The sequence below is a fragment of the Anguilla rostrata genome, chromosome 2, assembly GCF_018555375.3.
Source record: "Anguilla rostrata isolate EN2019 chromosome 2, ASM1855537v3, whole genome shotgun sequence".
Lineage (NCBI taxonomy): Eukaryota > Metazoa > Chordata > Actinopteri > Anguilliformes > Anguillidae > Anguilla > Anguilla rostrata.
The window spans coordinates 5,799,947-5,812,681 of NC_057934.1; positions in this window are offsets into that span (position 1 = coordinate 5,799,947).

Sequence of the window (12,735 nt, forward strand, 5' to 3'; positions counted from 1 at the left end):
GGAACACTGAAGGGAAGGCAGTCTTCTCCCTTTAATTTAAACACCTTCCTTTTCACTGGTAGTTTTAAATAACTGTCCATTTAAATCTAAACCCATCTCCTCATGAGAAAACAGTCACACGCGCGCACGCACACACACACACACACACACACTCAAGTGCATATATGTTTATTTCTTACAACCTCAAAATAATGAGTATGCAGTTGAAGTGGACTGTGGCCTTCATTAGGCTATTAGACAAAAAATATATAAATCATGGGGACAAAGTAAAGAAATGATTGACAGACCGACATTGGTACAGTATGTGAGATTTCTCTTAGAGCAGAAAATTTGGATCATCATCTTGTCTTATTGTCAAATGACCTCAGCTATACATACAGTTTAACAGCGGGAATTCTGTGACTGTCGCAGATACTGAGTGACTCTGTACTGCACAGCGGGAATACTGCACATTGGGAATTCTGTGACTGTCACAGGTACTGAGTGACTCTGTACTGTACTGCGGGAATTCTGTGACTGTTGCAGGTACTGAGTGACTCCGTACTGCACAGCGGGAATTCTGTGACTGTCGCAGGTACTGAGTGACTCTGTACTGCACAGCGGGAATACTGCACATTGGGAATTCTGTGACTGTGACTCCGTACTCGGTCCATACTGAGAGCAACCCGGCATGTTTAATCTGCGTCATGTTTCTAAACAGTCTCTGGGTTAAATCTCTGCGTCGCACTTTAAGTAAAGTGGTGAGGTTTTTATCTCGAAAAAGTAAAAAACAAGACGCCACCTGCTCAGCTTCTTGGCTTTAGTAAGCCTCGGATTCGTTCCTCAGGCACAGATGTGCGTGTTTGAAAACATATCTCAAGTCGGTCCTCAGCCTTTTTTGGCATGAACACCTGGATGTGTGAAATGTCCCCCTGCTGATGAAGTGATATGATGTACTCTGCAGACGTTCATGCTCGTGTGCCGCCATTTTCTCTGAAGATGAGCGAAACGGTTCTCCTTCAACCAGCCGCCAAGAACACGCGTCCAACGCTAGTCGATTCTGAAGTCTTCCACTGAAACCTTAAACGCTAATAACTTCAACGATGCAAGTCCGAACAGTTTTTTTTTTTTTTTTGTTTTGTTTTTTTTTTTTAATAGGTATACAAGGAGTAAAAACTTGTCAACTTTTTAACTTGATGAAAATGTCTTTCTAAATAAAGGCCACCTATTTAACGAATCGCGTAAATGAAAACGTCAGATGCGTATCGGCTCCTGTTTGCCTTCGTCAAGACAATTTGTGGCACGTGCCGACTTGCTAACTCGACATTATTACCTTCGTAACGCTCAACACATTTATAGCTGTCAGAACAAATAAAAAAAAGCCTTATATATGTGTACATATATAGAATGTATATATGCTCTGTACATGTACTATATTCAGTTTTAAGTCTCGCTTGCATTTAATTGGAATAAGTGAACATTTAAGGAATGTGATTAAGGGACTGTATATTGGAGTTAATGGACTTTATTTTTTTATTATTATTTTCCTTTTGCAGCAGTCTTCTTTTGGGTTTTTTTTTGTGGGAGGGGGGAGGTGGGGCGGTTGAAACCGTGCTCTACTTTCATATTGCCCCCTGTTAGCAGACTTCAGCTATTTTGAATCGCACAGCCATAAGAAAGGGGGATTGTCTATGAAGTGTATGATGATTAGAAAGAGGAAATTGACATGTGGTTTTTCTTTTTTAGCATTTCTTTTTTTTGCTATTGTTAGCTCATCTGCAACTGAATAAACTGCCTCTTGGCATGAGTTTCAGAATGCATTTGTGTGGTTGTCTTTTTGGCTGCGCTTTTCTGAACGGTGCTGTATAATTCGTGGCTTGAATAGCATTGTTCTGCTTTTATTTCAAAGATCATTTCGGGGAAAAAAACTTGTGATTTACATTAAAAGTAAATGACATTAGAAGTATTTGCACCGTGTGTGTCCCTATGCTTCTCACTTCTTCTCAGTGTAAGAGGGTTCAGATTTTTTAAATTGAAATTTAATCATATTATTATCTCATTATTTTAGTATTAAGACACGACCATTAATGTTTGTTTCAGGATTTTATAAAAACTTTCGGATAATGTTCTATCTTTGTTGCATCATTGGTTTCTCGTTTACTAAAAACATGCTTTAGTCTCATGTGGTCTTGAACCCACGACGAAAACCCATGAAGGGTTTTGCAGTGCGTGTGACAGGGCGAGAACTTCAGATTTGTGGATCGAAATGACGATGAAATGGACGCGCCAGGTTTTCGTGTGACACTTGAACACTGCGGGAGAAGCAGCGCAGAAGCTCACAGATGCGGTTGAAGGGGACTGAAGGAAACTCCATTGCCCCTGGAGACGCTCTTTCCTGATGACATCACTGCACGGCGGTGTTGAGGCCCTGGAGATGCTCTTACCTGATGACATCACTGCACGGCGGTGTTGAGGCCCTGGAGCTCTCTGATGACATCACTGCACGCGTGTTAGGCCCTGAGATGCCTTCTGATCATCACTGACGCGTGTTAGCCCTGAGATGCTCTTACCTGATGACATCACTGCACGGCGGTGTTGAGGCCCTGGAGATGCTCTTTCGGTCTGACCTCTTTCTCTGCTCCGTTAAGCAGTGCTAATGTTCACCATGGCTTTTTACTCCCAACTCTCGTGTCCCAACGTAATTGCAAGGTGTGTGTGTGTGTCTCTCTGTCTGGTGCGTATGTGTGTGTTGTGTGTGAGACACTGACCCCAAAACCAAAAATCATATATATATTTTTAGATGTCAGCTCCTTCTTCCAGCATATTGTTCATTCTCTCTAGCTGGGACTATCTGGCCTGTAAAGCTTCCAGCTGTGTGTGAGTCGTCCTTCATTCCCACGACTCCTCCACTGCCTTTCTGTATTGACAAAAGGTTGTTTTTTTTCCACATCATTTTCAAAGGCATGCTATGCAGGATTCTTAGCGTAAGATTCTTAGTGGCACTGTGTTTACAGTCAAATAAGTCTCATTATCCTTCCTCAACCGCGCCCACTCGCCTCTGTTTTTATACTTTATATCGGGCTTTATACGTTTTGTTTTTTGTATCTCAGTTTTTCAATTGCTGTCGCCATCAAGGAAAAGCAACCCCAAGCTTAATTCCTGGTTATTTTCATGGCAAGCATTCTGCATAATATGCCTTTAAGAAATTGTGGATTTCATATCAAAATCCTAGTACTTAGTCCTTGTGAAAGTAATGCTGCTCCTACCAGTCATAGTTTTTAGTCATGGTCTATTTGATGGAAGTGGTTTTGTAGATTTATGCACTGGGACAATGGGCGGTATTTATGCATCTAGGCCTCCAGAAGCATTCAAGTGATAAAAAAAACCGTGTGACCTATGCAAAGTTTGTGATTGAATCTCATAATTCTCATGAATCTCATGGAAATCTGAGAATCATCGTGTGATTTGTAGGAAATACGGCCATTCGAGTACACTTTAAACACAGTTTTTCCTTTGAACATTTAAATTGTATTCCCCGTGGCAGCCTAATCTTTAAAATGTCTTACCTTTCCGACAGTGTTGCCCACCTCATCCCCATGACACATTAAGCACCAGTCGATGTAACTGAAGATGTGATTTGTTCATTTGCATATGTGTGAAATTGACTCTCGGTTGCTGCCGACTCAAAAGCTTCAGTGATGTACAATAATACCCACTCATTTTGTTCTCAGTCCTCTAATTACTGGCTCTCTTGTAAGACATAAACATTCATTTTATTCAGTTCTTTGTCTGAGTAACTGCACGTCAACACAAGAAAACACTTTTCAGTTGAACAGAAGCCTGAAGTTTATTTTCACACAAACCGAATCAGTTTTGATGGGTCATGAATACTACAATCCCAGAAAGCCTTTAAATGCTAACAAAACTGTCAACGCGTGTGTCTTTAAAATACAATGAGGCGCTAGACTTCAGCACTGAGCTCATAGTTGAGATATATTCATGCAAATAGCTATTTAAAAAAAAAAAAGTTGACAAATGCGACTGAGCGGATTAAGTTGACTTCATTTCGGTCTTCATCAGCCGTCGTCTGCGGACACTTGAATTTCCGCCAGTCGAGCAGCTAACGAGTTTATCAGTTAGCTCCAGGACAATGCCCCGCTGTACACTCCTACTCTTAATCTTTTTTTCTTTTGATATGTTTGCGTTTTTGTAAATGAGAGATTAAATTCAAAGTAAGCCACTAAATCTGAAAGCCAATTTTCCTCACTTTCTTCAATGGCTTCCCCCGCTCCCTTTGAACACAGACCGAGTAATGAACGGCCTCAAATTTCATCCCAATTAATGTGTTTATCGTCGCTTCCTTCACCTATAGTGTCGCGCTGCTGGTGTGAGATGATTAATTTTTATGGAGAGCAAACGCAGTACATCAGTGAAAGGATTAGCCGGAGCGGGGTTTTTAAAAGCTCGGATTTAATTTCTCCCGTTTGTTTGTCTTGTCAAAGCGGGCCTGTAGAGTGGGTCAGCCGCGGAGATGGTAGAATGGGCCCCGGGATTAGGGGCCACTTCTGTCCTGATCGCGACACGTTTGGCATAAATTATACCGCAGATCTGTCTCGGCTGTGGTTAACATAAAAAAAAAAACGTGTCTCTCAAAAAAAAAGAAAGGAGTGTGATTTGGTTGTTGAAGTTCTTAAGTGGAATATCAAACTATCACTTGCCAAATCATTGCAGAGGTACAGTCAAACTAAACTTTTTGGCAGCTGTTTCCCCAAACCTTTCCACTTTGCTCTTTCGCTTTTTTTTTTTTTTCCCCTCTCCCTACAATCTGGTCTTTTGCGATGCCCTGATGTCCGTGCGTAGCCTTGCGCCAGACTCCAGTATCAGTGCGCCAGACTCCAGTATCAGTGCGCCAGACTTCAGTATCAGTGCGCCAGACTCCAGTATCAGTGCGCCAGGCTCCAGTATCAGTGCGCCGTGCTGTCTGTCTCTCTCCTTTGCATGTCAGACCACACAGACCTTTATGTGGAGTGACGGGGGCTGCTGTAGGTCATCGCTCTGTCTTGTGTGTCTGACCCCGCGCAGGGACAGATTAGTCTGACTGAGATATACGTCCCCTCCTTTCAGCTTTGAGGTTTTTTTTTTAGACGAGTAAGCCTTTATTAGCCCGACTTCTTACCAGCCATGTGTGACATCTCCAATGTACTGGAACACACACATACACTCACACACACACACACACACATACACTCACACACACACACACACACACACACACACACACACACACTCACTCACTCACTCAAGGGTACCACCAGGGCCTCGTGAATAGATCTTACACTGGGCTCCACCAATCCAGAAAATCCTGTGATCTCATATTTTTTGAAAGCCCCTGTTAGTCGTGGCCTTTGGAATCACACTGATCAACCCCCCCCCCTTCCCCCATATGCATGCACGCACACACAGACACATCAGTGTGATGTGTATTATGTAGCTTGCCCTATAAACCTGCTTGCCAGGGCTTTTGATATTCGAAGCAAAGCTGGAAGACCAGAATCAACTGATCTTATGATTTATGGGTTTTTTTTTTTTGGTTGTTTTTTTTCTTTCCCAAGACTGCAATATTTCAGAAAAACTGTCAGCTAACGATGATATATATTTTGCTCTGAACCTGCACTTCATCTGTCAGTGGCTGAGTTTTTATAAATGTTTTTTTTTTTCATAAATGATAACTCACCCTTGGTTTTTTTTTTTTTTTTTTTTTTTTGGTTAGAAAGTCCAAAAAAATATTTGTCCGAATGAAATGCAGAACGGACCCGACGGTGTGCTTGTTGGACCACAGTGTTAACAGGACGTCCCCTAGATTCAGAACGATGACCGTGACATGCTGTGCTTTGTCATGGCGAAGCCTCTCATCTAGCACACAACCGTATATACACGGCTGAAATGTTATTATACATTATATATATATTATGACTAAAATTAATGTACTGGAACATGAGTTATATTAATACTGAGGCACTAATAAAAACATCGAGCGGACATCCTCTGCTAGCCCTCTGGGCTATAGGTGACTTCCAGCTGATGTCATGACCGTGTCATCGGCAAATTAGAGCACTCCATTTTGGAATAACTTCCCCTTCACTTGTTCTGACGTCCACCTTTCTCCCATCCTTCAAGTGTGACCGTTGGAAATTTCTCCTCGATAATTAAACTTGTCAACACAGCACCAGAGGAGACATGACTCCCCTGACCGTGTTTGACTGCACAGAGAAAAGAAAAAAAAAAAATATATATATAGAATTTTTTCAACTTTAGGTTTGACATCATTTATTTCTGTCAGTAGTTTAAGAGTTTAAACTGTAAAGTGCTTGTACCCATACAATGGCAGTGCCCTGCCTGGGATTAGAACTGAAAAACTCCGTGTTACAAGGCCAGTTCCCTAACTGTCACGTTCCTCCGAGTGTTAATGAAACATCATTAATGCACTGGTGCAAATTAACTTATGAGCCTAACCGTTTCGGTTCATAAGTTCTGGTTTTGAAGTAACCAGGAACCCAAATGATTATTATTTTTCACTAGCCCTACAAAGTGGAAAAAATAAAACCATTAAAATATCTAAATTATATTTTAATAGCCATAAAATTTTTATGGATTCTCGACCCCCCCCCCCGATTTGGGACCTAATATGGAGCCCAGAAACTTTCATTCCCATTCACAAACAAAAGACGATATAATAAACAAACCTAGTGAGGAGGCGGCAGACAATAGTTTTCTCACGCCATGTGAAGGCAGATGTGGTAGGCCACTGGTGTGCAGTGATTCATTAGCTTAGCATTTGATTTTGCTGGCCCAGGCATAACGTTCAGTCATTTCTGTGAATGGGGAAACATGTTTGTGAAATCGGCTGAAAGTACTGATTGGGTATATTCCTGTTTGCGTAAGACTGCTCTCCTGGGGCACCTGTAAGAGCAGAGCCGTTAAGCCACCTGAGTTTGTCATCAAGAATGGCCTCACTGCTAATTATTTTACTGCTATTGAAACAAATGATCATGACTCATTCAAGTTTGATGCTGTACCTATAATGAGTCAGAGTGGGGTGGGCTTGTGTACAGGACTTGTTCATCTTAACACCTTGTGTGTTCTCTCTATCCCCCCCCTCTCTCTCTCTCTCCCCCCCCTCTCTCTTTCTCTCCCTCCCTCCCCCCTCCCTTCCTCTCAACTACAAATAGATAACTGCCTCGTTGATTTTGAGTTTGTCAGCTCAGCAGCACAAACTGATAATTTATCAGCATATAGTTCACTCAAATAACCGTACTGGGATGACACACAGGCATTGATATTGACAGAGAATTTGTACAGCAATGAAGGTGTGCTGAATTTCTCTCCCCTTATCTCCCTTGCTGTGTCCCAAATTTTTGGGGCATTTTTTCCCCGTGCATTTGAGGTGCGTTTCATTTTAACCCATTATTACGAACTGAGTGCTTAGCAGCAGATCTGTGACACTGGACACTGAATATTTTCCTTGCGCTGTGGTCTCCCATCACGATCCTCATGAAACTTGGCCAACCCTGAAATCCTAATTTCTGAAGCCTGAACGGCGTGTTCTAGCTTCACGCGTCAGGCTTCGATCACGTCAACACTCCGAGAACGTGATCGACCGCGCTGTCTCTTTTCCATACGTTTCCTGCTCCCATGCGATGTGTAATAAAAAAAAAAATCTCAGACACAGCCAGCGCTACCTGACGAGCACCGGTAAGTCAGTGACCTTGTGAGAGTCTGCTGGCTAGCGCTTTAGCCTTGGCGCAAGAGCTGTTTACTCTGACCTGTGTGTAAGGCATGCCCTGTGCATCATAAACACCGTCAAACAGGCAAAAACCCAGGAGCCGGAGGTCCAGAGGTAGAGACGAAGGAGAGGGATTCTCTCTCTCATGCTCTCATTAATGCCTATCCCCCGTCGTCTGCTGCTTATCGCGAGCCGTGTTTGCGTACCGATGCGTTCTCCGATGCGTGTGCCGTACCTGTGTAATTACCGTGATTTACCGGAGCGCGCCGTATCCGTCTCGAACGCCGCGTGTGATAATTACGACGGCGCGTGGGAGCGAGGGCTCGGCTGTTTGTGACGGGGCGTGCGAAGGGGGGTCGCCGTGCGGTGAATTTCGAAAACCTCGGCCCTCGGCGCGACCGCTCCGTGCAACAAGGGATACGATTAGCCTGCTGAGCCACAGCGCGGACCCAAGGTCCCCAGCCGCGGGAGCTAATCACGCTCTCGCTGGTTTCTCCAGGGGGGCGATGTCACATTCTGTAGCTGGGGTTTTCAACCTTTTTCTGGTGCAGGCGTCCAGGGGACTCCCATCATAATTTAAAAAGGGTTATATATATATTTTTTAAATTGAAATATGTAGGTTTTATAGAGAACATGCTAATGTGCTAACTCAAGTCACCGAACCCTGACCTACCAGAACATGTGGAATTGTGCATATATCCCCCTTTAAGGCTTGCCAATTTTATTTTTTTTGTCCCCTGTAGGGGACATGAGACTCTGGTGTCAGTCTACTTAATTCCACTTTGCTAAAACCTACTCTAGGATTCTGGCACAAAATGGCTGCCGTGTATTACCCAGGTGGTTGCTGCGCAATAGAGGTGGTTGAGCCAAGTTTCCCCCTCATCACTGCAATGTCTTGCTGACTTTAATTGACTTTTATTGGATGTTATTTTGTCAGACAAAGATTTTTTTGTTTGAAGTTTCCCATAGGACACCCTGATTTCAGGTTTCCAGGCACTTTGTGATCAATTAAATGAGCACAATTTTGACAGTACCCTACAGGAGGAACTTGTTTCTGTGGGGGGGGGAAGAATGAAGACAACTGACTGTTTTATGATTTGATTAGTTTGAATTGTCTTTGCTGCCTAATGGCATAGCGTCGAGCACATGTATTTAATACGTGTAACGAACCCAGTTAACATCTCAGCTAAACATCTCTCGCATGCGCACATGCATACACGCACACTCTATAGTTGCGAAATGTAAAAATCTGATGGAAAGAGCACGGAATGAAAAATGAGTTTGGGCTGGAGGAAATGAGAAGTTAACCGCGTGTGAATGGAGCACTGGCGTGGGCAGGTCGGGAGCTACCCCACGGCTGGTTCCAGAATGCAGATAAATTCACCGGTCACTCAAAGATAATGACTTCCTTCTGAGGACATTAGAAAGACAGATGCGTATTCACATTATTAATGTGCTCCGGAAATGAATGATTTTTTTTTTTTTTTTTTTTTGGTTAAGTTGTCACAATGAAAAATAATCTGTTTGCAGGAAATCATTCCATTTTCTTTATTCATTTTCTCAAATGTGAAAACTTTTATCTGTATTCATATTAAACATATAGTAGCTTATTTATTCATAGTCATGGTTGCAGGTATGAATGATATTCATAATTTCAATAGTTGATTAAGGTTGATCAATGGTTTGTATCATATACAGGAAAAGTCAGTGCTGTACAACCTGCATGCATTATGACTAGTGAGAAATAATAATTGTCACACTATACCTTTTATTAATGAATTAGACTTGAATGTAGTGCTGGTATATGTACTGGTCTAGGTGGTGGTATAATGTTGAATAGGAGATTTAATAAAGGGACTGCTGGTGGCATCCCAACCTTGGCAGTGCCCACCATGGCTGGCATTGGCACTCATTTCACCCGGGGAGGTTGGTGTTCAGCCAGCTGAGACAACGACATCTCATCGGGCACATTGGCACAAGACCTCCTCTGTTGTGCTTTTTTGTGTACGTTTCGCATACTACGCAAAAGAAACTATAGCCTGGCCATTAAAGTTCAATGCACAATCCAACGCAGAGTATCTCCTCGTTCCAGCTCGGCCATTTTGGGAGCAGCCAGTGACAGGCTCCAGGCGTTCCGCGTGATGTACAGTAAACAAACGTCTATTGATTTCAGCGTCCTGGTTTCTGGGTCAGCATGTAGGCGCACTATATCTTTTTTTTTTTTTTTTTTTCTTTTTTTTCCTTTTTCTTTTTTTTCTTCCCGGCAACTTGCTTTGCACTTTCTTCGACCTTCTCCTTCAGGGATGCTCTGGTGGTTGTTAGTTTGCTCAGCTTGGCGTCTGACCTTTTTGGCCTGTTTTCACCCGCATCTCCCCCTCCTCCCCCCCCCAGGCCTGAGAGCGGTCCCGCGCGTCTGCTCCTACCTGCCACTTTTAGACCTCTCGCCCTCAGCGAACCGCATCGACCCGGTGCCCGCAAGCCCATGCAGACATGCGCCGGGGCCAGGGGAACCCGCTAGGATAGCAAACGCCATGAGCTCTCAAGGGCCAGCAGAGCCAACAGCGTAGGACGTGTCCAAAACTATAAACGCAACCATCTGTTGTGATTATTAAAAAAATAAAAAAAATAAAAAAAACATTTTTTAAAAATTATTTTCTAGAACAGGGCTACCCAGGCCCTGTCCCTGGAGATCTGCCGTTCAGTAGGTTTTCATTTCAACACTGATTTGGCGCACCTGATTCTAATAATTAACAAGCTTAACAAGATCTCTAGCTGTTGAATGAGGTGTGCTTTGTTAGGGTTGCAGTGAAAGATGGCAGATTTGAAGGAACGGGGTTGGGAGGCTCTGTTGTAGAATGATCTACTCTAATGTCGGAAAGTTTCTTTGTTGAACATGGAGGGAGGAAATAATGAGAGGCGGTTTATGTTTATTTTTAATGTTTAAATATCAACCATTTTCCAGGCCATAAAAAATATGTTGCAACAAGGAACCGAATATACGGAAAAAGTGACTTTGACTTTTTTTAAGCGGCAGGATTCTTTTTTTAATGCCTGCATGCATTATTCAAATGCCTGTGCACAGTCACGATACGTTTTTTTACCTTTAAATGAAATGTCATTACAGAGCTGCCAAGATGGCAGTGGTGAAGCTGAAGAATATGTCTTTTGAAATAATAACAGCAATTTAGTGCTCCTGCCGCAGCAGGTTGCCGTGATGTGTGCGGAGATGAAACAAACTGAATATCTCAGAAGCAGGAATGACAAACGCCGAAACTCTCTGTAATCCGAACAGGCTTCGTGTGAGGCTCCGCTCGCTCAGAAACTGAAGGTGGTGAGTCCCAGGTTGTGTTCGTCACAACCTTAAACCCCAAAAAGTTCAACCCCCCCCCCCCCCCCCCTCACGTTTAGCCTTTGCGCCAGGCTAAAGCTAACCCAAGTGGAGCGGGAAGTCGATACGAAGACGACGCGGGATTCTCCTGCCGCTGCGGATAGGCGCGTTTAGCCTAGCGGAGGCTAGCGCCGATAAAGGGTATCTACATGGGGACAGGCTGAATAGCTCTGGACTGGTATTCAATAACGGCCCAGCGGAGTGCCGCCGCTCGCTGGGGACCGTTTCATATTTTCCCTTTTTATTAGACAACCGGAGGAGCGAAATCCATAACCGCCGGGTCGATCGCGTGCGAGGAAACGTCCCGAGGCAGTGCGAAGGCTTCCGGAATCGACGCGGCACCCGGCGGTGACGATCACGTTTTTTGTTTTTTTTTAGCAGAAGCCGTTCTGGGTGACCCAGCGACTGAACCTTTAGCCACACTGTTCTGAATGTGCGCTCCCCCACTGCATTGCCGCACAGATTTAACGCACAGGAAATACAGTGGGTAGCAGTATCGCCTCACGGCTAGAAGGTCCTGGGTTTGAATCCCGGCCTGCGCCTTCCTGTGTGGAATTTGCATGTGCTCCCCGTGTCTTTTCACTGGATAACTCCTCCCACAGTCCAAAGACATGCTGGAAGGCTAATTGGAGAGTCAGAATTGCTCGTAGGTATGAGTGTGTGCGTATGTGAATGGTGTTTGTACCCTGCGATAGATTGGCGGCCTGTCCAGGGTATAGCCCTGCCTCTCACCTAATGCACTCTGGGATATGCTCCAGCACCCCCCCGTGACCCTGCCCAGGATAAGCGGGTGAAGATAATGGATAGATGGATGGATGGATGTCCGTTGCCCTGTTGTTGTCGGATCACGAAAGCTGCGAAACGCAGCTCCCTTTGATCATTTAATCTTCCGCCTTTGCCTCTATCATAGCAGACCACTTGAGCTCCATTAGCAGCGTCGTGCGCGTGATTAATGAATGCTCCCAGAAAAAGTAAAACAACAAACTATTAATTATATCGCGAGCTAATAAAGACCCGGAGATTAAGAGCCAGTGGGCCTGCTGTGCGTTCGGTCCTCCTGGCGAACAGGCAGCTTGACTCAGCTCCTCAGAAGCCAGTTAGACCTTGAAGAAGATGGACGCCCTCGTCGTCTCAGCGGAAGAGGACAACAAAAACTCGGCATTGTGGCAAAAAAGCACTAGACGTTTGCAGAAAAGCCCTGTTTTTCTCCTTTTCTCCACAACAGCGATCTCTCCGCGCTCTCTCCAGTCCCGCTCCACTCCATCACAAGAGTGACACATTCAGGCCTTGACCTCAACAGACTCCCCGTTTCCGCCAGACCTAACCTGTCCCCGCCGTGACTAATCGCGAGCCGCAACCCGAACAAGGCATTTCTTCTGAAGTGATATGTAAGTAATTCAGTACGCCACGTTGCCTTATTTTTTGTTGTTGCACAGATCCCATTTCAGAATGAATCAGCGGTGGGGTGTGGCGAACTGCTCGAATCCTCCACACTCTCAGAATCGCCCGCGCGGGTAATGCAATTTCGGTCGGTGAGTAAAGTGATATTTATGCCGCAAGTGACTTCGCGGCGACTTCAGATTTC